The sequence below is a fragment of the Protopterus annectens genome, chromosome 8.part0 (genome assembly GCF_019279795.1).
Source record: "Protopterus annectens isolate FY-2018-M chromosome 8.part0, PAN1.0, whole genome shotgun sequence".
NCBI classification, from domain to species: domain Eukaryota; kingdom Metazoa; phylum Chordata; order Ceratodontiformes; family Protopteridae; genus Protopterus; species Protopterus annectens.
In genome coordinates this window covers 528,597,545-528,623,484 of record NC_056741.1, presented here as the reverse complement: position 1 = coordinate 528,623,484, position 25,940 = coordinate 528,597,545, and the positions used below count along the sequence as shown (strand labels likewise).

Sequence of the window (25,940 nt, the reverse complement as noted above, 5' to 3'; positions counted from 1 at the left end):
AGGCCCCATCTGCATGAGTAGGTGGTAGATCCCACAACACCTATCAAAAAGAGTAGGGAATTGCCCTGATGTTCAGTCCAAATTCCTCCTCAGTAGTATAAATACCGCCTCGGGTTTCCCCTGAAAAGAGGCTACTAGCCTAGTGGGACAAACCTGGTCAACAAAGGATAAATAAAAAATAAATGGAGGTGCTATTTCTAGTTGCATTATATATGTAGTCTGCAAAATTTCCTTCCACCCTCTCTTTTCTTTGTTTTTTTTTTTTTTTCCCTTACTGGTAGCTCTGTAATTTATGATATTATATTATTAGTTTTAATACATACTATGCATTTCTGAACTGTTCTTAGTGGTATAGTGTTTCACTTGGTGTGTTTCACGGTATTTGTGAGTGAATATCCCCAGCATCTCCACAGCATTTTTTTACCCTGGCCTCCTCTGAAAATGGGCTTCTACCCTGTCAGACTTTCCTGGTAATCAAATGTTAATACATCTGTATTACTGTTTTACTGCCATTTTAGTAAAGGGAATAGAATATGTCTATATACATTTAGTTTTTTATGAGCTGTAGATCATGTTCATAAAAATAGTAAAATATTACAGATGTTTTATGTAGGGCATTAACAAACATAACCCTATTTTTGAAAAGGTTCAGCATTATACTCTTTGTGGTGCCATTTTTACTGATGGCAAACAAAGACAGTGGCATACTGTTTTCCTCTTGCTCAAGCTTGACTGCATTTTAATAAGCTGCTTTGGACAGCACAGTACTGAATACTGTCTTTGGGAACATTGGAACATAACTGCATCTGAATAGAGCAGTGGTCCTTTTGTCCAATAACGCAGGCATGGTTAAAGATTTTGCTGGCAAAACAGTCAAATAAAAGTTGAGTTAATTCCTCTTGAGCCTATCTGGCTAGACTATAGAATCAATCAAAACGTTAAGTAGGTTTGCAAGCCATAAACTATCCTTTTTAAAGACTGAAGTCTAATCATCCTTAGAAATGTATAGGATTTTTGCAGGGCATGATTTTCTTATTTTATTTTTTAGTCTCTTATCTCTTGATAAATAGGTAGCTTAACATATGAGTGTATAAACTGCCTTAGGAAAAATAAACTGGTCATTTTCTGAAAAAAAAACTCTTAGGTAGGTTGTGACTGGGTGGTCCAAGTGCTTCATACTACACCCTTAAGGGAGACAAAGAATGGGCAAGTAGAAATGAGATATAGATATTTTAAGATAAATAAATATAAAAATTAAGGCTTAAGATATTATTTTTAGTAGACTTCCATCCTTGGCTAACAAAGATGATTTTAATTACTTTTCTTTGTAGAATACCATCTTTTAATTAAATCAGTATGCTTATATAACTGTAAATATTTATTTATTTATTTATTTATTTTATGCTTGTTTATCAGGATAGTCTGACTGGGCAGGTGGCCATTTTCAGAGGAGGCCCGGGGAGGAAAGCCCCAAAGGTTACAAAAGATACAAAAAGTACATAGCAAAAACATATACAGAAAATTAAGTCATTAAGTTGATAGCAATAGCAGAATATATATATATATATATATATATATATATATATATATATATATATATATATATATATAAATAATTACCTCTCCTACCAGATTCAATAAAGGCAACAACTCCGGTAGTATTCTGGACTGGATATTAGTTTCTCACCCCAACTCCATTTCCGACAATGGCACCCTACCCAACTCCCTCAGCGATCATCTTCCTGCTTTTGCTCGTCCTCACCATCCTCCCTCCATCTTCACCCCAACTACATCACAACTTGCACCCTAAGACATTTCAACCCTCAAGCTTTCTTTGACTCAGTAAAACATATTAATTGGAACCCTGTAAAACCCCTCCCTCTTGACGATACTGTTACATACTTCAGTACTACATTCAATAACCTACTAGATAGCTTTGCTCCCCCCAGAACTAAAAGAATCAAAACTAAATCCACCCCTTAGCTAATTAAAGCAACTATTACACGCATGCATCTTCAAGACAAATCTTGGAAGCATTACCAAAAATCTAAAACACCTACCACCCTTACTGAATATAATCAACTTCATAATAAAGTGAAAAAACAAATTGCTTCAGAATGAAAGTCGTACTACTCCAAGCTTCAAAACAATCATAGATCCAACCCCCCCAAAATTTGGAACAGTATATCTGCTCTCCTCTCTCCTGGCAAAAAAGACAATATCTGCCCTGATCCTAACTCTCCAGATCACATCTTAGCTACCTAATTCAACTTATTGATTCAATAGCCAAGCTCACCACATCATTCTCCAATAATACTTCTACTCCACCCTCATCCCACACCTTCAACTCTAGTATCACTGACATCAACAGTACTCATCTCTCCCCCTTTACCATACAACCCATCTCTCTACACACCATAAAAAAACTTCTACTAAAACTAAAACCATGCTCTCATGTCCCAGACAACCTTCCATCTAACTTTCTCAAGCTAGCTGCCAATGGCATAGCTCTTCATATTACCATACTTATCAACCATTCAATTCAAGAATCCTATGTACCCCTCCTCTGGAAGAAAGCATTCATCATTCCCCCTCCACAAAGGAGGAAACAATACCGAAATCTCCAACTTTCATCCTATAGCCATCCTGTCCCCTGTCTCAAAAGTCCTTGAAAAATGCATACACTTGCAACTCCTTCCCTACCTCCTAGACAGTCAACTTATTTTCCCTACTCAACATGGATTTAGACCTGGACATAGTACTACCACTGCCCTTCTGTCCTTCTTTGACATCATCAACCGTGCCCATGATTCTGGCAACATTGTATCTACCCTTCTCCTGGACTTATCAAAGGTCTTCAATACTGTTTCCCACAACCTTCTCTTTTCCAAATTCTCTCTTCTCAATCTCCCCCTCCTCTATTAACTGGTTTTCCAGTTACCTTTCTAATAGACAACAAGCCATCAAGTGTATCAGTAGTATCTCTTCCTTCCTTCACACCCCAACATGAGTTCCACAAGGGTCAATACTAGGTCCCTTACTTTTTAACATCTTCATTAATAATTTTCAACAGTGCATTTCTAATACCAAACTTGTCCAATATGCGGATGATTCCACCATAATTTGCTATGCTCAATCCCTCCCCAAACTCAAACAACTAAAACAAGATGCCTTCTCTTTACTGAGTTTTGGATGCTGAATAATCACCTTGCTATCAATGCATCCAAAACCAAAATCATAATCTTTACCCCCTCTAAAAACACCTCTGTTGATAAAAAGTCCTTCTCCATAGTCAGAATAAGATTCACATTGAAATAATCTCCCATACGAAACTTCTAGATGTTATCATTGATGAACATTTAAAGTTTGACATTCATAGGTTCATAGGTTCATAGGTTCATACTAGGCTATCTGCCCAAGGGCATTTACAAGCCTAGCCCATAGTTTTGTGGCTTACGCCACCCCTTTAGTATGGGGAACTATACCCATTATTTTGCTGTGCCTCTGTCGAGCAGTGGCACTGAGGTAATCCCTGGGGTATATCTGCGATCTCCCATCCATTGGTCAAGATTTTTCTTGAACAAGGCCAGCGAGGTGCTCTGCCTCACATATACCGGGATTTTGTTCCACAGCATAGGGAGTCTTTGGGTGATGAATCTATCCCTCCAGCACGTCCTATTAATAGCCGTGTCGAGGTTTAAGTCTCCCGCCCTTGTGGCTCTGACGGATCTAGATCTTTTGAGGTGAAGCATATTCATCAAATCTGGGTTTGACATGGCCTTGTATGTTAGGCAAAGGTCACCTCTGAGCAAGCGGTAGGCGACTGAATAGAGCTGGAGTTCTTTCAGTCGGGCAGCATAGGACAGATGTTTGAGACCCTTTATCCTTTTGGTGAGGAACTTTTGTGGCCTCTCCAGCTGCTGCAAGTGTCGGGTCAGATACATTCCGAATGGGGCATTGTACTCAATCATTGGTCTGATGAGTGATGAGTATAGGGAGACTATGACCTCCCTTGATCTAGATGAGAATCCCTTCATGATAAGGTGGGCAATGTAGAAGGTCTTCCTAACTACTTTAGCTACATGGGTGTCGAATGACAGACTACTATCAACCTGGGTCCCCAGGTCCCTGATAACATCTTCTGTGCTCAGTGGATTGCCATCTATTTGGTAGCTAGGGGTAACCTTGTTTTTCCCGAAGGGTATGACTATGCATTTTTTGGCATTTAACTTTAGGCCATGGCTCTGGCACCAGTTATCCGTTTCTGTGAGACCCTTCTGAAGGATATCTGTGTCAGATGTGTTTTCTACTATGGCCCAGTTTGCAGTCATCTGCAAACTTTGTCAGCCATAACCCTCCTGTGTTTGCTTGAACTTCGGAAAAGTAGATGCCAAACAAGAGTGGGCCCAGGACTGAGCCCTGTGGTACACCACTTGTGACAGGCTTTGAGTCTGACATGGCGCCAGCAACTCTGACCCTGTGGGTTCTGTCACTCAGCCAGTTTGCAACCCATCTTGTGATGTATGGGTTAACATTTAAGCTGATGAGTTTTTCAATGATACCCGAGTGGGGTATTGTATCAAGGCCTTTGCCAGATCGAGGTAGGCTGTATGGACTGCCTTTCCCTCATCAATGGCTTTGGTGACTGTTTCAAAAGTCAACCAAGTTTAGAAGGCATGATCTGCCTTTGACAAAGCCAAACTGGGATGGATCCAAAGTCTGCAAGTTCCCTATGTCTTTATTTATGAGGTCCATTATGATCCTCTCCATGGCTTTGCAGATAAGGCTTGTCAAGCTAATGGGCCAGTAATTTCCAGGGTCGGTGGAGGCACCGCCTTTGTGAAGTGGGACCACAGTTGCAGTGCGCCACTCCTGGGTGCGTATCCAGAGGTAAGACTATGATTAAACAGCTGTCCTAGCTGTGGGTTTAATTCCTCGTTGAGTTCATGGAGCACACAGCCGGGGACACCATCAGGTCCCATGGATGCTGTGTATTTTGCTTTGGAGATAGCAGTTCTCACTTGGCGTTGGAGATGTTTGGGGGCTGCAATCGCTTGGTATAGATATCTCTCCTTTGGGGAGGGGAGAACTTTGCACTGAACCTGTCAGCCAGTATGTTGGCAATGTCTGTAGGATCAGTAATCTTCACATCATTTTGAACTAGTTCTGAGCATATCTGGGAGTTTCCTCCCAGGTTTCTAACATAGCTAAAGAAGGCCTTATGATTGTCTTTTGAGTCTTTAGCTATTATTCTCTCAAAATTTGCTTTGGATGATTTTATGAGAGCTCTTAGTTTTTTACTTATAGTGATCAAGGGTGTCTTACCTTTTAAGGATTTTGCTCTATCTTGTAGTAGCTTCCTCCTTTTGTTGTAGAGTTTGTTTATGGCTGGGGTCCACCAGACTGGACGCTTGCCTACAAACTAGTATTAAGAAAACACACCAAAAGCTTGGAATGCTGTATCGTCACAGCCGTTATCTCACTCCCTCATCCAAACACATACTCTCGATTTCCTACCTCATCCCCTCTCTCTTGTATGGAGCCCATCTCCTCACCAACCTTCAATCCTTCCTAAAGTCAAAACCGTTATCCTGCTACAATAAAATCTCTAAGTTTGCTACCAGGACCAAATCCTCCTCCCACCACTGTGATGCACTCTACTCCTTGAACTGGCAGAAACTCCCCCACTATCTCTCTTACATTCAACTGTTAGCTGCTCACAAACTCATTTTCAAACCCACTAACTGCCCTTCCCTCACCTCCATACTCACCTTGCATCATCCTAACAGAATACTTAGGTCCAGTAACCAGAACCTTCTCAAAGTGTACAAACCCTTACATGCGCCAGGGCAATTTCTCCTGTCTTTTTCCCTTGCTTGTCTATGGAAATCACTCCTCCTCCACATTTGAATCACCCAAAACCACTCTGGCTTCAAGACCATGCTCCATTCCCATCTCTCTTCTTACTGGAAATATCATGCTCTCACCCCACCTGACTCCCTCTATTTCATTTCTTCCCCATCCTTTGTTTTTCGTTTCTCAAAACTCAACCTACTGACTCCCTTCATTTCATTTTCACTCCCTCCCCCTTTTTTCCTTTCTCATAACTCAACCTGTTCACCTCTCACTGTTCCACTCTCCTCTAATTCTTCTTGCATTTCACCTCATGAAACTATGAGTGCATATATGCCTGCACTCCAAGTTATACTTATGTACTCCAAAATACTTGTTTTCATTTCATTCAATGCTTTGTTACAACATCTTGCTCAAATGTTACTATTCTATCTTATGGGTTACTATGTTTTAGTAGTTTTTGAAAATTGTATTGCACTTGTTAACTTTGTTGATATTAGCTTTGTAATAATTGTATATGGAGCTTTTCTCCCCGGGGCTCCATTGAAAACGGGCTAATTTTCAGCCCAATGGACTTTCCTGGTTAGCAAACTGCAAATAAATAAATAAATCAAATAAAATGTCAACACACTTTATAGAATTGTTACAAATTTCAAAAGAAATTAAATTGTTAAACAAAACATTCACTGCAAATGCTTAGATATTTGAGAATAGAAGATGAAGTTTCTTCTGTGCTCAGGTAGTTGAGAATAGAAGATGAAGGTTCATCATTTACAAAAGCAGTATTTACAAGGTTTCCTTCAGGTGTATTGTTTTAATATGCACTTTCAATGATTTAAAAGTAACTCTGAGATCAGTTCTTTGAAAATAATTAGCATGAAAACTCATGCACAACAATGTGATTTTACTTAATATTGTTGCTAAAATCCATTTACCATTACACATAATTTCATTTATTCTTTCATTCCACATAATCCATATGACACAAAATAACTTTTTATCTCTTTTTTAACATATTCTTTATTTCTATTCTTATAACATCCATATTTAATCATATTCATTTTTATTTTATCCACTTCTTTTATATCTTTGAAAATTCTTCTTTACATAGTTTTTCCCATAACTTTTTTACTCTTTTACATTTCAAAAGCAGATGTTTAGTAATTTCTTCTTCTTGATAATGTAAACATATTCTATCACTTTTCTTTTTATATGGAATATTTCCTTTTACTGGTAATTTATCTATTACCAGTGTCCACAAAAAATCTTGACATTCTATTTCTGATTGCACCATTTGTTTCTTATTTTTATAACTTTAATTTTTCATCTGTTTTCATCCTATCATGACTCAGTAATATATCTCAACACCTCTCCAATTCTGTCCCAGCCACCTATCCATGATTCCTCTTCACACTCTCCACACTTTGCACCGAACCTATTTAATATTGCCCCTAACTTTTATTTCAAATATAGTCTGATTAACTGAACTTCGGCCCAAACCAAACCAAAATTGCAAAAATCCTCTCCAAAAAAACAAGTATGCATAATTCCCCAATATACTAAAATCCTTCTAGGAGGAGATGTACACTCTTATCCTGGACCCATCTATTACAATGAACACAAAGATAATTCTCTCCCACACACTTCTCTAACCCAACAACAGCCACTTTCCAACCCTGGTGATCTAATTTTTTGATGCAATAAATGTTAGAAGCATAAGAAATAAAACTGCTACACTACATGACTGGATTACCCACCGTAAGCCTGACATTCTCACTGTAACTTGAAACTTGGCTTAAACCTAGCATAAATGATTCTGAAGTTATACCTCCTGGCTGTAATATCATCCATAATGACTGAATAAAGAAGAAAGGTGGTGGTATTGCTTTAATATTTCCCAACACCTACCACATTTCCATTTACAGCAAACCAAGACCAACATTCCATTCAGCAGAGCTTCTTATCGCTTTCCTCAAAATAAACAATTATAAACAAATATGTATTACAGTCCTTTGTATCCCTCTGGGTGACAATACAGCTATACTGAAAGATATCCTACATTGGATATCCATAACATTTCCACAAGAAAAAATACTACTAAGTGATGTGAATGTCAGTTGGTTGGACATAAACTCTAACTACCCTACATCTAGCATGAACTTATATGGTTTCACACAACTAATTAATAGCCCCACACATTATAATAAGACATCAAATTCCCTATTAGACTGGATCCTAGTATCACACCCTAGCAAATACACCACCATAGGAACAATGTTAGACTCTCCCAGTGATCATCTCCCAATCAATATGACCAGACATCTCACACATCCAGTTAAATAGCCTATTTATAAAAAATATGCAACCTTTCCAAGTTTAACCCATCTGCCATCAGACAGATTGTTGCCTATTAGATAGGTAACTAGTGAACCTCTGAAGGGAACGAGGGAGAGACTGAGGTTAGAAAGTTTAGACAGAACAATAGGGTGAGAGACAGTGCCAAAGGCTTTGGACAGGTTGAGGAAAAGACAAGATATGAGTTGGTTGCTATCTCTAGCCTCTGCTACTTTATGTGTAAAAGATAGGAGGGCAGTGGTTGTGCTGTGGTATGGCCGAAAACCATGTTGAGTGTGTGTGAGAAGGTTTTCCTGAAGGAAAAAGTTTAGTAGTTGAGTGTGAATGCACTTTTCAAGTATTTTAGATAGAGGGGAAAGAATAGATATGGGTTTGTAGTTAGATGGGTCAGTAGAATTTCTCCCTTTATGCAGAGGGATGGTGAAGGAGGATTTCCAAATGTCGGGGACTGTAGCTTCTTGAATGGATCTATTGATTAGTAGGAATACGGGGAAGGCTATGGAATCAGCAGCTATTTTCAGGAACAGAGGTGGAAGGTTGTCTGAGAAGGGAGAGCAGGGTTTGATCTTAAGCAGAAGTGATTTTACGTAAGCAGTAGAAACAGGTTGAAAAGTGAAGAGGTTTTTATTCACTGGGTTGGGAGGGGTAGAAGGGGTGTTAGTGTTGTGGTTAGTGTGTGTGAGTTTTTGGATGGTATCAATGAAGTGATTGTTGAGAAAGGGAGCGGTTTCAAGTAGAGTATTATTTGGGAAAGGAGAGGGAGTGGAAGGGCGACTAGGCTGGAGAATTTTGTTAAGGGTAGTCCAGAATTTATGTGGATTGGATTTACAGTTTAGTTGAGGAGAGCTGGAGTAGGATTTTTTATCATTGTAGATTTGTTTTTTGACAAGGTTCCTGAGTTCCCTGTAGATTTAGAACAGGGATGGTGACTTGGATATAGCCCAGGCCTTCCAAGCACTGTCTCTTCTGTGCATAAGAGATCTGGTTTCTTAGATAGCCAGGGGGCATAATTGGCTTTAATTCTAATTCTTCTTGTGGGGGTAAGGGAGTTAAGAGTTTCTAGGAAAATGTGGTTAAGTTTTAGCAGTGCTTCATTGAGAGGGAGTTGCCTAAGGAAGGACCAATATATAGTATGGAGTTAAATAAGTTGGCATTAAAATTAGGGAGTTTACGTCAGTCTGTGTAGGAGTGTGTTTTGGGTAATTGAGTAGTGTGTCTTTGGATGGAGGTGGGAAGATGATTGCTTAAGGTATCTGGTAAGGTACAGGGGCTGTGGTAAAGGTTAGGGGAATTTGTGAGGATCCAGTCAATAGCAGAATTAGAAGAGGTGGTTTTGTGCAAGCGGGTGGGGGATGTTCTTAGTTGGTGGAATCCATGTAGGTTAATACACATTTGTGGACAGTCAGTTTGTTAGTTTAGTCCAATTGAACTCCGAAGCTCCAAAGGCAGTGGTGTCACCATATTCATAAAGGATATGCATACCTCCAGACTGGTAGCCCAGCATAACCCATCTAAGATACTCCAGGTACAACTAACATTGGGTAAGACGGCGATTCAGGTTGTAGTAGATGTATTTGCTCCTAATTTTTATTTTTTTTTTGCCTTTTAAGTCAGGAGCATAATCACATTTTTAGACAATTATCAGATAAAAATGCTTTGAGAATGTAATGGTAGCATGTCAAAACATTATAGATCAAAACAACCCAAAAGCAGTCACTGACAAGGGCAAAGCCAGCTTAGAATTGGTCAGTAGTAAAAGGACAAATGGACATCAGAGTGATTTGGATCTTAGCATATCATGGAATGTAAATGTAAATTTGGAAATTAAGGCAATTTTATATTGGCTAAAGCTGTTATTATTTATTTATTTATTTGTTTATTTATTTATATTAAATCATTTTTGTATTGTCACCACAACTGACCATCAGCTGTTGCTGTTGCATCTCTTCATTTTCTGGGTCTACTGAACCTGAAAATCCTCACCTGAAGTTTCTCCAACCCAAAGTTTAGGGCTATTGAGGAGACTGATGTATCCTGGGAGAGCACTGTATTACTGCAAACCAGAATTTTGCATCCCTAAATTACATCAACCTTATGCAGATCCATAGTACCTAGAGCTGGATATCAACTGAGCCATGCTGGCATATCATTTTTACTCTGTGGCGACTCTAGCATTGTCCATGTCTCCCTAAGACCATACCCCATGCATATCCTCGGCCACTGCCAGAGATCAGTGCAAGATGCACCCATGAGCATGCCCTCACCCCTGACTGTGCACACACCCATCCTCCATGTAGGGTTCCTCGGACACCAAAGCAACTAATCAAACCTGGGTCATCTGGGCAATAGTCAGGGCTTTATCCGTCTATGTCAGTCCATTGGCTATGGTTGAAGCTACTGTTGCCATAAATATTTAAGGAGTACAGATGCATGACACATGTGAAAGTAATGTCCAGAGTAAGTTGCAAATTGTGAGGGATTTGCTCTGTTTTTGCATTCATTTGGGAATGATGGTATCTATAGATTTTCAGAGTATCATGCTTTGGGAGGTTTTTTTGATAAATTTGTTCCATTAAGTTTATGAGTGTCGTATTCACAATATACTCTGGTCAGTATTTATAGTCACTGCATGAACACGGTGCAGGTATCCATGATGAACATGAGTGAACATAGCTAGGAAGAAATCATTATAGGCAATTTACTTTAATGTGCTCTGCCCACAACTTGTGAGGGATTTAATGTTAGCAAATTAAGTATAATGAAATGTAAATGAGAAATTGTGTAAAGTGGCATATGCTGATGAAGTCTTCTTGTGACTCATAGTCAGATATGCTATGCACGCACAAACACTTCAGTGGCACAAAATTAGTTATTTCCCCAGCAATCCCTTCAGTAGTTTGCCCATGTATGCACAAGCACTTTAGTAACACAAAATAATTTCTCCCAGTGATGCCTTCAGTAGTTTGCCCATGTACGAGCAACCATTTCAGTGACACAAAAATGAATCGTTTCCCTTTATCCAAGTATGCACAAACACTGAAATAACACCAGAATAAATGATTCCCTGTCGATCCCTTCAGTAGTTTCTCCAAATATGCTCAAGCACTCAAATTACACCAGAATAAATTATTTCTCCAATCAATATCTTCACTGGTTTCTCCAAGTATGCACAATCACTGAAATAGCACCAAAATAAATTATTTCCCCCATCAATTCCTTTAGTAGCTTGTACAAGTATACGCAAGCACTCAGATGACATCAGAATAAATGATTTCTCCCATCGATCCTTTCAGCAGTTTCTCCAAGTATGCATAAACACTCAGATGATATCAGAATAACAGATCAACTCCATCAATCCCTTCAGTAATATGCACAAGTACTCAAATAACATTAATAGAAGTTATTTCCCTCAGGAACCCTTTTAGTAGTTTGACCATGTATGTGCAAGCAGAAAATGTCAGCATTATAAGATATTTCTCCATCTTACCTCATTTTCAGCTTTTGCATATTAATATTTGTAAGTCTGTCATTTCCTAACTCCACTTATCCATGGTGCTGTTAAAATATACATTTAAGTACATGTTTTGTATGCAGATGAGTCCTTTTTACATTCATCTCTATTAATCTTAGTAACCTGCCAACATCTAAGGTGCAATATCCATGAAATATCTTTTCCCTAATTATGCCTTAATCATATTATGCTTTTTCCATAGGGAGGCATGTTTACCAAAATGCTCCATGTTTCTTTTGCATAAGGACATAGCGGCACATTTTGCCAATTACTGCTATAAACATATGGACCCAGGGACAATGAATACTGGCCTCTAGTTCAAAAATAAGAAACAGATGGCTTTAAATTTCATCTCATTACAAATTGTACTACAGTATTCATTGTGTAAACATCAGTTCTTTGTAAAAATGATTGTGCAACTGGGACACAGCAGTAGCAGATGAGCATCTTTTTATTTTATTTTTATTTATTTAACATTTGTTAACCGGGAAAGTCCGACTTGGAACAAAGCTAATTTTTGGCGGAGGCCCGGGGAGAAATGCTCCAGATGCATGTCTTTGTAATGTGGGAGGAAACCCACACGAACGCAGGAAGGACATGCAGACTCCACACAGAAGGCACCCCCGCCGAGAATCGAACCAGAGAACCTCTTGCTGTGAGGTGACAATGCTACCGCTGCACCACTGCGCCATCCTGTCTGTTCCCATTATATACCGTCCTTCATCTCTGGATTCTACATCTAAAAGTAGCACATAAGAAAAGGTAGCATTTATTTTTTTTCTTCTGTATATGAAATATTCTTTTTTATACACCTGTTCATAAGTGTGCTGCACAACTAAACTGCATTATACTGCTAAAACAAAAATTATTCTCTTTCAACAAACATACATAATTTTGTACTATAAAGCAATCTCACTACTAAATGTCAGTCTGTGACAAAAAGTTGACATAATGTAAAATACAGTCTACTATACTCGTTTGCTAATTATTCATTCTAGTTGCCTTGAGTATGGACATAAAAAAAATTAACACCACCCGTACATCTACATGAAGTTTAATTTATTACTTCAGAATGCAAGAAAAATACTTTTTAGAAGTATAGTTAGATATAATCCAATTACTTCATGTGGTGAATAATCACCTATTTGTTTCAAAATTCTTCAGTCCATTTTAGAACAAGATAAATGGCTTTGATTGTCAGTTCCAGTTAGCTGAGAGAGAGTTGCATGTGATCAAATCGTGTTTCTAGCTTGGCCTGAACATCTGCCACTTTACAGTTGTCACAATATATAACCGAATCATCTGTGCAGAGGTGGGCACTTGAGTGTTTTGCATGAGTTTGCAATGTGTAATTAGATTAACAATACAAGGCAACTGGAATAAGGCATAAAACAAGAAGCTCTGATCTATTAACAAGGTAATACAAGTCAGTGATGGGATGACAGCTGAAAACAGCACAACAGATGTTTATTTTTTTATTTAAACATGATTTAACATTGAAATGTAAGTTGTAAATATGTGTATTTATTAAGTGGAATGTCATTTATGCAACAATTTTTTTTGTAGTTTAACATTAATATATAGGAGATCAAAAGGTCATCCGACTTACTGAAAGCCAGTATGTCCATCACTACTTTTTTGAGACATATCGGATTTGTTTAAGTTGACAAGTCATTATTGGCACTTCAATCAGCTTTGCTCAGAAAGTGTCTGTATACACTTCCTCTGTAGATTATCTTAAATAATGCATTTCTGCTTTACATGGTGCCTTATGTATTATCAACAACATTCTTCATTAAGAACAGGATAACAATGCATGCGTGCCAAGGGTTAGTTGGGCAACTAGTAATTTAGTATAAAATGAAGCCCTGACTTGCGTGTTGCAAGCATACTTAAGGGAAGATGAATTACTTTGGATCAGTCAAGTGTTCAAGTATGTATGAATATGATTGTTAGAAAGTGCATAGTTGCTGACCTTATAGTTTTGAAAACATTTATTAGGAAGAGTAATGTAGCATTTTTTTGTCTTCCTGCACAGTACAAAATGTACACACACATACTTCCTGCATGCACAGATAAAGACATAATAATCGTGCATGTTCCTCCCTTGCCACTTCACCATCTTGATTCTTCCTGATATTTACCGATTGTATTAAGTAGAGTAATACTACATAAAAGGAAATGATTCTTAATACAAGCATGACTTACCAGAAATTGCATTTGAAAAGTAAATAAATAAATAAATACATACATACATACATACATAGCAGGTGATCTCTGCTATCTTTTACTTCTCCAGTAATGCATGCTGTCTTACTTGACTAGAATATAGAAATGGTAATCCTTAATGTATTTCACCAATTAGCTTCCATATGTACTTATAATTATCACAGCAGAGATTATTTTGCCCAGTGTCATCAGTGTTGTGGATCTTTCATTTCATGTTTTTCACTGATTATTGCTGTAAACCGTATGGTGTTATATGAAGTTTTCATATATTACCAGAATTAGAATACAATGACACTATGTAGGACAATAAACTTTTTTTTCTCCTGCATTTGCTGAGTGAGACTCAAAATCACTGTTGTCACTGCAGAGTAAAATTAGATTGGACAGGGACTTCCTTCCCAAGCTAAAAGAGGGTTGACTACATAACAACATTCTGTTAACTGCCATGCAATACACCTGAACAGAACTGTAAAACCATACAGCACAACAGCACTATATATTATTATTCCTATGGCAAGGTAACCACTGAGCTGTGACAAAGTGCTTTTGACACTTTGTGGTGATGGTGGTAGGATCACTATAACAGATACTCATAACAGGCCACACACATTTCCAGCCACTTTGCCCTCAGGAAATCATGCCACATGAGCCTGAAAACTAATGTACAATCTCAGACAGGGTACCAAACTTTGCAGTCTGTGTAACATACAGGTTAATAGCTGGAGGGAGGCCATAATAAGTTCTGAACTGGAAGTGTATAGAATAATTTAGTTTTGTTGGACGTTTCACACACATACATCATCCAAACACACACACACACACACACACACACACACACACACACACACACACACACACACACACACACACACACACACACACACACACACACACACACACACACACAGCCACAATCTGGCATGCACACACACACTGTACCTGCAGTAACGATAAAATCTACAGCCTCTTCCTCTTGAGCACACCCCATACCTGCAGTAAACTCCACAGCTTCTTGAGTCTGCGTTCATGCCGGAATATACACTTCCGGTTTCCCGGCTCTTTGTTCCTTCCTCTGAACGTTCCAAGACTGCTGACTCTGCAGTCCGATCCCCTTCAAGTCTATCTGGTAAGCACCACATAGACTTCTGGGGAATCAGCAGTCTGCTGCCTTCTTCCTGAATCCAGACTGATAAGGCAGCAGTCCAGATTCACATTCTATAGGATTTGTAGGATTGTACCGTTTGTGGTTCACAGCTGGGGGGGCTGCAGTCCTGCAGTCAGATATCACGAGCTGCCACTGTATCTGGGCAAACACCTTATAGAAACAGTTTCAGGATATGGCAGCAGTAGCTCTTCACCAAAACAGTAGAAGAAATAGCATTTTTAATTAACATTGTAAAAACATGAGAGATGTAAATCCTAGCAAAGGATGATGTTCTACACAGAAATACAGATTCATAAATATTAAATTCAAAACCACATCTACTAACTGAATTAATTTTGTGTGTGTGTGTGTGTGTGTGTGTGTGTGTGTGTGTGTGTGTGTGTGTGTGTGTATGAGACAGAGAGTCAGAAGAATGCAAAAGCAGCTGAAAAGTAAGAGGTACAAAACAGTGGTGAGTCCAGTATTACTGCATGGTACAGAAGATTGGGGAGTGAAGACAAAGCTTTTGAGGAAGTCAGAGGTGATGAAGATGAAGTGCCTGAGACAGGTGATAGGATGCACAGTGCAGAACAAAGAAATGATGACATCAATGCAAAACCTAAAGTATCTCCAATTGTAGAGAAGGTCAAAGAGAACAGATAATGGTGGTTGGGACACACGTGAAGAAAAAGAGGAGATGATCTGGTGAAGAAAATTTGGGAGAGACAAGATGAAGACAAGAAGAAATGAGGGTGTCCAGGAAAGGGATGGAAAGATTGTGTAAGAGAAGATCTGCAACAGTCAGGCATGACTATCAAAAGGGTAGGAAAGTGGCACTGAATCAAGAGAGGTGGTAACAGTTGACATACTACCCTGACCCCATGCAGAAAATGAGAAAAAGGGGCTGTTGATGAAGATACACATACATACATATATAGGTGTGTGTGTGTGTTTGTGTGTGTGTGTGTGTGTGTGTGTGTGTGTGTGTGTGTGTGTGTGTGTGTGTGTGTGTGTGTGTGTGTGTGTGTGTGTGTGTGTGTGTATGTGTGCGTGTGTATATGTATGCACATACGGATGTTCATTATTGACCAGTTTAGTCCTAATAGGCTAGTGGCCTCATTTCAGGGGAGACCTGAGGTGGTATTTACCACTAAGGGAAATTTGGCCAGGGCTTTGGGGAACTTCCCCTACTTATCATTTTTGAGTGGGACACATTTTACATGAGCACTTACTGTTTCTGTTCCATGCACAGAGGTGACCCACAGAAACAGAGAAGCAGATGGAGAGAGAAGGAGATAATGGAGTGGTGAGAGAAATAGAGGAGAAAGCAAATATCGAGACTGGGGAATGTGTGCAGGATTCTGAGGAGATATTTCAAAGAAATTTATTTGATGGAGATGAGTTGACAAATCATGGATGTATAATTACAACCCTCCAGTCAGGAGGGTTGCAGGATGATTTACTTAACAGAATGGTGGTGTAGACTGAGACAGAAAAGGAAGGAAATGTTTCCTGGGAGAAATTATGGAGAAAATAAAATAGGAGGATGCAGAAACAATTCTGAAAAAATAGTGGTGAGAGGGAAAAGAAAACACATGCAGAGAAATTAAAAGAAAGCAAAAGGGGAGTAATAGAAAAGACATAAGAAAATGAAAAATGAAAGTATGTGATAAGGATTCAAAGTAAAGAGGACAAAGAAATGGACAGGTATGAAGTGTGGGGCAATTTAATAGTTCCTTTGGGTGTAAAAGCACATGAAGTAAGAATATTTATTTATTTATTTTACATTTGTTGACTGGGAATGTCTGACTGAGTTGAAGCCCTTTTTCAGCAGAGTCCTGGGGAGAAAAGCTCCAGTATTATACAGATTACATTTAGTCATTATACAAATATTGTACAATCAAAAAGTGGCAAAGCAGTTTGACGTCAACATCAGCAAATTTTTTTTAAGTAGTAGTATATTTAAAAAGCTTAGTAGAAGCTGCAACATTTGAGTAAGGTATAATTTTTTACAATTTGTGATAGAGGATGACAGTGCAGTATAGGAGAGAAGAAAGGAAAACATTAATCTGCAGAGTGTAATCAAGGTGGGTTTGAGCAGTGGCAGATCCATTGCCCTTTGAGATATTCTTTTAAAGTTAATTTGAATTGTTTAGAATGTTTGAGTGTTCGAATTTCAAGAGGAAGTTTGTTCCATTCAATAGAGGGGGTAGTAGCTATATAAGTTGCACCCTGGTTTAGACTTAGGCTTATAGATGTTTAATAGGTCTTGGGAAGAGCTGCAGAGGTTTCTTGAAGGGGCATAGTGGGAGATTACAGAGTGTAAGGCTGGACAGAAAGATGACTGGTATAGAATAGGGTGAATGGTTTGAAGCTGAGTGAGAAGGAGGAGATTAGGCAGTTCAAGCCAGTTTAGATATTTAAGAGAGAGACAGTGGTGAGATCTATAGGATTGTTGAGTTGCAAATCTAGCTACTTTGTGGTATGTAGTCTCAAGTCTAGTAAGGAGAGAGGAGTTAAGGTTTGTAAGGATTTGTGAGCAGTATATGTTAAGCAGGGGAGTAGGTAAACATGTGTGAGAGTAATTCTTGCTTCCTAGGTGAGACATTTTTTATTTCTATATAATAGACCTAATTTAAGGTGCGTTTTCCTGATACAGTTATTTATGTAGATATCAAATTTTAGTTGATCATCAATAGTGATGGAGTTTTGAGCTAGAATCCACTATTATAGGGGTATTGTTAAGTGACTGGATAGTAAAATAAGTCTTTATGTGGTTGGCTGTTTTAGGGAGGAAGAGTAGGAGTTTTTTTTTTTAGGGTTGAGGATGAGTTGGTTGTTGGACAGCCATGCTGCGACAGTTAAAGGAAGACTGGGTAGCTGATAAGAATTTGGAGGGAGAGTTTGCTATAGTTATGACTGTAGAGTCATCAGCGTATTGGATAATAGAGGAAATTGGACAGGAAGTATAGAGCAAGTTGGTGAAGATATTGAAGAGTAGTGGTCCTAAGATGGATTCTTGACGGACACCCATTTTTATTGGAAGGGGAGTAGATAAGGCAGAGTCCCATCTTACTAATTGGAATCTATCTTTTGGATCTATCTATTCTTATAAACAAAGAAACATTTTGTGGCATTGTATTTTGGACTGTTTTTTCAATGGAAAGGGAAAGAAAAATGTTAAAGAACATATAACAATACAGTGGAAGATTTAAAACATTATAACATATATTTTTACAAGGAAAAAGAGAAGAAATATAGAGTTACTTAAGCAAATTAGTAAAGGAAGATGGTAGTATAATGAGATAAATAAGAAATGTAAAAAGAGAAATAGAAAGAACTCAGGAAAAGATTATGAATAGTGTAATATAATATGTACAAGAAATATTTAAAGAAAATAGAAGGTGGAAAAAAACATGGAAAGTAAAAAAGGTAGAAAAAACATGGAAAGTAAAAAAGTTAACAGAAAAAGAAAATAAAGAGTTGGAAAAGGAGATTTCTTTAAATGAACTAGATAAAGTATTAGGACAAGTAAATATAGTTTCAGCTGCAGGACCAGATGGGATAGGTTATGAAATGTATAAAAATTTAAGTGATTGGCAAAAAAATATTTTTTAAATATTTTGAATATATGGTTAAATTAAGGTTTTATGTATAAAGAATTATGTAATAGAATACTTACTTTCATACATAGACCAATAGCACTGAATAATAATGATTATAAGGTCTTTATGGAAATAATACAAAAGAGATTCGAAACTAAAATTAAAACTTTTATGGAAGATAGTAGATATAGTATAAAGGGGAAGGGATGTTAAGAATTATTAATGATAGAGAAATTGTTGATATTATGAATAAAAAAGAAGAAGCAAAATCATGATAAGAGGCCTTAATTAGGCATTTGATACAATTGGACATAAAATCTTATGGGTAATAATAAAAGAAGATAATATAAGTGAGAATGATAGGAAATGATGTATGTCAGCATATAGTAATGCTAAAGTAAAAATACTTGTAAATGGCTGACTAAGCCACGAGTTACATATGAAGAGTGGTGTAAGACAGGGATGCCCAATGAGTTGTATACTCTTTGCATTAGTTATGAATGTGATAGTATGCAAAATAAATTACAAAATGAAGTAGGCCAGACATATAACTCCTGAAGGGTTAAGATTCCAGTTATGCTAACATATGCAAATGTCGTTATAATAACTGCAAAAAATACAGTTTGGTAAAATAAATAATAATTTGCACAATTAGTGTCTAGATGTGGTAGGGATGGCTTTAAATAAAGAGAAAAGTAAAGGTTTAGGTGATGTAGTAAAGATAGGGGTATATATTTTACAAATAATGAAATTTCTGTATTAGGTATTAACTTTGGGAATAAAGATATAAGTATGCTTCAATGGGGAAAAACAGAAGAAATAAAATAAGCCTGTTTCTTTTGAGAACATATAAATTATCATTCAGAAAAAAGGCTCATTTGATAAATTCAGTACTGGTGGGAAAAACAGCATACTTAGTGTATTTATGTTGCCAACAGTATATGAAAAGGAATTATGGCAGTTAATATTTTCATTTATATGAGGTTCAAGATTAGACCCAGTAAAAAGAGAGGTTTTGTATGTAAATAAATAAGAATGTGGTTTAGGGTTAATTAACCTAGTGGTATATGCTACTTCATTAAATTTGTACAAAGTGTTAAAGTAGGTAAATTAATAAGATGAGAGATTAGCAGTAAAACTGTATAAATATAACTATGAAGTATCAAGAAATTTGCCATTGTCTCCATATACATCCCTCCAGGTAATAATATCCCAACCCTTGAACATATCCTCTCCTTGTTTTCCCATAATATACCACATGAAACTCTCATCCTTGGAGATGTCAACACTGATTCATAGGTGTGTACTAGGCTAATGGCCCTGAGGCCTTTATGAGCCTAGACCATACTGGTGCCCTGGCATTGTGCCACCCATCTTTAGTTCTCAGTGTCTCTATCAAGTAGAGCCACTGGAGTGATCCCCAGGATAAACTTTTTATTTCCCATCCACTCATCAAGATTTCTCTTGAAGAGGGCCAATGAGGTGCTCCGCTTGACATGTATGGGAAGTCTGTTCCAGAGCATGGGCAGTCTCTGGGTTATGAACCTGTCCCTCCAGCATGTTCTGTTGATTGCGGCAATGAGGTTGAGGTCTCTGGAGCGTGTGGTGCAGAGGGATTGGGATTTCTTTAGATGTAGCATTTCTAACAGAATTGGGTCAGACATGGCTTTGTAAGTCAAGAAGAGATCACCTCTTAGTAGACGATATGAGACAGAGAATAGCTGGAGTTGCCAGTGGTGAGAATTCAGGCTCCTTGATTACTGGGCCAGTGCATGGGCATTGCAAGCATGACCTATTTTTTCTCAATGTTAATGTTGCTGTCTTGCTTTATTCAATATTGAAATAGCCCAGTTTGTGAACAAGAGGTAATTTCAGTAAAGGGTTTAGTTCAGTAAAACAGAATTATGTCATTAGTGTGTTGAATTATTGAAGTGGAACAACAGTGTATTGTCAGGCAGATAAATGAAATTAGTAAAAAAGAGATAGCCAAGGACCAAGTTGTTGGTGTTGATCATGCTTGGTAGACCATCAAACATCACGTTTTCTGTAAAAAAAAAAAGACTAAAAATGATTTTAAGCAATCTTCTTAGTAGTAGACTGTGAATCTATTAAAACCTAGCGATGGCCTGGTTAATTTTAAAAGCCCCATTCGAACATGATGATCCCACTGCCTTTGCAGAGTCCTCCATCATGAAATTCTATGCCTATGTAAATAGCTGCATACACAGACACAGTAGTCCCCCTTCAAAGTAAATATGATTGCAAATTTAAAAATAAACCCATATGATAGAACCCAAATATAAACAGGTTCTATAATAAAGAAAAAAAATGTTAAAACTCAAAATGTACCCCAATCTCATGTAGAAAATTGGAAAAATGGGGATGATGATGAATTTCTGAGTGGTAACAGCATAACAGTGCAGGAGAATCTGATGGTTGATCATGTCAAAGACTTCCTGACAGTCTGGCCCCAGTGGATCCATCCCCATTAAGTCTGGGATGTATGTAGTTAACAAAAAAGACTACAGCTGTTTAAGTACTGTGGGCTGGAAAATACTATGAGCTAGACAGGCACTATACTGTACAAAAGACAGGTGACTATGCTTGCGTAGGTGGAGAAGAAGCTGTCCTTGGATTTTATAGTTTTATTTATTATTATATTATATATTATTATAGTTTTATTTATTATTATAGTGAGTATTACAGCTGGCCAAACACTGGAGTTGTCTAAGGATCTTGCCACCTTTTGAAGCTATACAATAACTTAGAACTTTCAGAGCCACAGAAGAATTAACATCTGTGCTAGATCCGTTAATTAGGACAGAGACAGGATAAAAAGAACTAACATCTAGATCTGTTAATTAGGATAGAGACAGGACAAGAAGAACTAACATCTGTGCTAGATCTGTTAATTAGAATAGAGACAGGATAAGAAGAACTAACATCTGTGCTAGATCCATTAATTAGGATAGAGAGGATAAGAAGAGCTAACATCTGTGCTAGATCCGTTAATTAGGACAGAGACAGGATAAGAAGAACTAACATCTGTGCTAGATCCGTTAATTAGGATAGAGACAGGATAAAAATAACTAACATATGTGCTAGATCCGTTAATTAGGATAGACAGGATAAGAAGAGATAACATCTGTGCTAGATCTGTTAATTAGGATAGAGACAGGATAAGAAGAGCTAACATCTGTGCTAGATCTGTTAATTAGGATAGAGACAGGATAAGAAGAATTAACATCTGTGCTAGATCCGTTAATTAGGATAGAGAGAGGATAAGAAGAACTAACATTTGTGCTAGATCCGTTAATTAGGACAGAGACAGGATAAGAAGAGCTAACATCTGTGCTAGATCTGTTAATTAGGATACAGACAGGATAAGAAAAATTAGCATCTGTGCTAGATCCATTAATTAGGATAGAGACAGGATAAGAAGAACTAACATCTGTGCTAGATCCGTTAATTAGGACAGAGACAGGATAAGAAGAGCTAACATCTGTGCTAGATCCGTTAATTAGGACAGAGACAGGATAAGAAGAACTAACATCTGTGCTAGATCTGTTAATTAGGATAGAGACAGAATAAGATGTGATGTCAGCTTGAAACTTAAAGCTGTAGGAAACAAGACTATCAGATGAGAGTAATATAGGCTTGAGTTTTTACAGGAATGTACATTCCGGTAATATAAGGACAGTTGTGAATGTTATCTCTGGGAAGTAAGTTTGGGGGATCTTTGTGGCACTGGCATAAGACTGAAAAGCTAAAATATTTTAGAAGAGCATAAACAGAATTGTGTCGCAATGTCAATGCTGGTAGTTAAGGTTATATATGGGACAGATGAGATGTGTAAGGGCAGAGTAGTTATTTAAGAACTGGCAGAAAATCTTTGGATTATAGTGATGATTATATTGTTGTGAAGTTAAACAGATTTTTTACTGTCTGATAACTTGAATTTTGGGAAGCATAGTGGTGCAGTGAGTAGCATTCACTGTCACCTCACAGCAAGAGGATCTCTGGCTTGGTTCTCAGCTGGGGCACATTCAGTGTAGGGTCAATGTATCCCTACTGCTAGTGTGGGTTTTCTCCAAGTACTTCAGTTTCCTCCCATATCCCAAATACATGTTGTAGGTGGATTGGTAATTCTAAATTGTCCATAGGTAGTGTGTGTGTTTATGTGTCTGTGATACCAAAGAAATGCCTGGCAAACTACCTTTCCCTATTTGCATAGTAAACTCTGGAAAACAATAGCTGTTCATAGGGTTGCTATAGGAGTCAGATGTGACTCGACAGCAATGAATGGTACTTTGATTTCACCTTATTACAAAGATATTTGTATTATAGTAACTAAATATTTTAGACAGCTGCAGGTTAAAGTACTGTTTTCAAGCTTTGTCATATAGTGTTGTAGGCTTTTGGTTTCTGGTGCTAAAACACTTGTATATCCTTGTGGAAGGTCATTTGCAGATATCCCAGAAGCCTTCAGTTCAGACGGTTTAAGGTATCACACAGTGAAGACTCTAGCTTGGCTGTGTTTTTCTCGTGGTTTTGACTAAACAGATTTAACAACATTAGCATCTTTCTATTTGAATAACACTTTTCAGAATGGATGTTAAATAATGGATAATTAAATAATACAGTTGATGGTACTTTTAATGTGTCCAATAATTGCTTCTGAAAATAAACTGATACAGAATCAAAACTCTTTTACTTTCTGATGGCTATTTATAAAGTTTAAGAACGGTCTTTGTAGAAAATGTTGGAACTAAGTCTGTAGAACTAAACAGTAGTTTGCCAGTGTCTGTCATATATAATTAGATGATACCATAGTATAAAAATACATACATTTCTGACCTATTATGTACAAGTATTTTTTCAGACTGTTATTCTGTATGTTCATGACAAAAGCTGTATTACTGTTAGAAGTAACTTAAAATTAAATTACTGTATTTGCTTATTTATTGATTTGAAAATCTTTTTCAGCCACGACTCAGGCCAGTAAGGCAAAAACATTTATAAAGAGGGACACAAATTACTATTATATGGAACCCAAGAAAAAAACAACAGGAGCTGAATGCCAAACACTGCTTTAATGAGTAAAATAATAAAACACAGCAAAGCTTTCGAGTTACAAAACTCTTTCTCAGTGCAATTACACATCTCATTATCTTCACAGTGTTTAAGTTTTTACACCAGCCAATCACACATAGTCTTAAAATCACATGGGTTATTAAACAGCTGAATGCAATTAAAATAAAACAACATAGTAAAAGGAACACGCATACATATATTTATTTGGTCCTGGGATTGTTTTTATATATGTATGCGTGTTCGTTTTACTATGTTATTTTATTTTAACTTTTTTATGGTGTTGAGTTCCTGTTGTGAGTGTGTGCATGTGTGTGCCTTCTGTGGAAGATTGGTCATCGGGCTGGTAACTCGACACTGTAAAAACTCCACTGCCAATCATTCTGTGGATCATAGTTTCATTGTGGTGACCCCTAATGGGAAAAGCCAAAAGGAGAAGAAGAAGATAGAGCAATACACAAGTATCATTATGACAGTTAAATATATACAGGTAGAGCATATGTACATAAATAACATTAGTGTTTAAAGTAGCCAAATAATATATGTACCATATGCAAAGATAGGCTATGAACAAAAAATCTCAAATACTTCTATATACAAGTTTACTTGGCAAAATACATATAAAAAGTCAGCAGTGTTAATGGTTAAATGGATGTATAAAATTGGAACTGTGAGCTTACAAAGAATGATATATCACCTGACAGCTAACAATCATTTATATATTGAGCTATTATTAACTCCCCAAGTGATGTTGACATCCTACAGAAAAGCCTCACTGAGATCAACGACTGGTGTCAGAACCATGGCCTTAAGCTCAATGCCAAAAATGTGTCATCATCCCCTTTGGGAAAAACCTGGTTCCCATGAATTACCACATCGGTGGTAGTCCACTGAACACAGAAGGCATTATAAGAAATCTGGGAACACAGGTTGACAGCAACCTCTCTTTTGACCACCACATTGCTACTGTGGTCAGAAAGTCCTTCTATGTGGCACATCTCATTACTAAGGGTTTTGCATCCAGGAAGAAAGAGGTCATTGTCTCCCTCTACTCTTCCCTTATTAGGACAATCATTGAGTACAATGTCCCATTTGGCATGTACCTCACTAAACACCTGCAACAACTGGAGAGACCACAAAAATATCTCACAAAGAGGATTCTAGGCCTTAAACACTTGTCCTACATGGACAGACTCAAAAAACTCCAACTATTCTCTGTCTCATATCGCCTACTTAGAGGCAATCTCTGCTTGACTTACAAAGCCATGTCTGACCCAGCTATGTTAGAAATGTTACATCTAAAGAAATCCCAATCCCTCCGCACCACATGCTCCAGAGACCTCAACCTCCTTACCACAATCAACAGAACATGCTGGAGGGACAGGTTCATAAAATCAAAAACCAAAAACACTGAAGAAGGACTACTTGTCTGAAAGCTTTGTTGTTGAATAAAATTGCTTTGCATTGTGAAGAGTGCTTGATTATTACTTGGGGCAGGTTCATAACCCAGAGACTGCCCATGCTATGGAATAGACCTCCCATACAAATCAAGCAGAGCACCTCAATGGCCCTCTTCAAGAGAAGTCTAGATGAGTGGATGGGAAATAGAAAATTCACCCCAGGGATCACTCCAATGGCTTTACTCGAATGAGGCACTGGGAACTAAGGTCAGGTGGCATGATGCCAGGATAATCCTATGGGCTAGGCATGTAAAGGCTCCAGGGTCATTCGCCTAGTACACACCTATGAACCTATGAACCTATATAACTTCTTCTGCACTTTGCTAGTCACAAATTAATCATTTCCTGACGGTAGTCAGTCTGTTTATTGATCAAATGTTTGGGGAACTTTATTCTAACAAGATGGAACCAATTTACTGAATGCTTTTTCACTAATATTTAGCTTACAAATTGGTCTCTTTGGAGTGAGTTTTCTGCTTTTGCCTGCTACTGTTGTTAGTTAAACATTTGCACTGAGATGCAGGCAAATTCTGGGCATTAAAATGTGTGATAATATACAGACTTTTTAACTTCATTATTATGCATCGGGTCATTTACAAATGTGTAATCTAAACTGCTAAACTGTAGATTATTTATGAAATATGGTATGGATCAGATATCAATTAGTTTATGTTTTAAAATGAGGATTATGG

General features: G+C 37.6%; 1 protein-coding gene across 1 annotated transcript in view; it reads left to right on the top strand.

The window, feature by feature from the left end:
- Positions 1–25,940, top strand: part of ANXA9 (annexin A9) — a 504,993-nt gene that overhangs the window by 237,692 nt on the left and 241,361 nt on the right. The gene's annotated exons all lie outside the window — the stretch shown is intronic.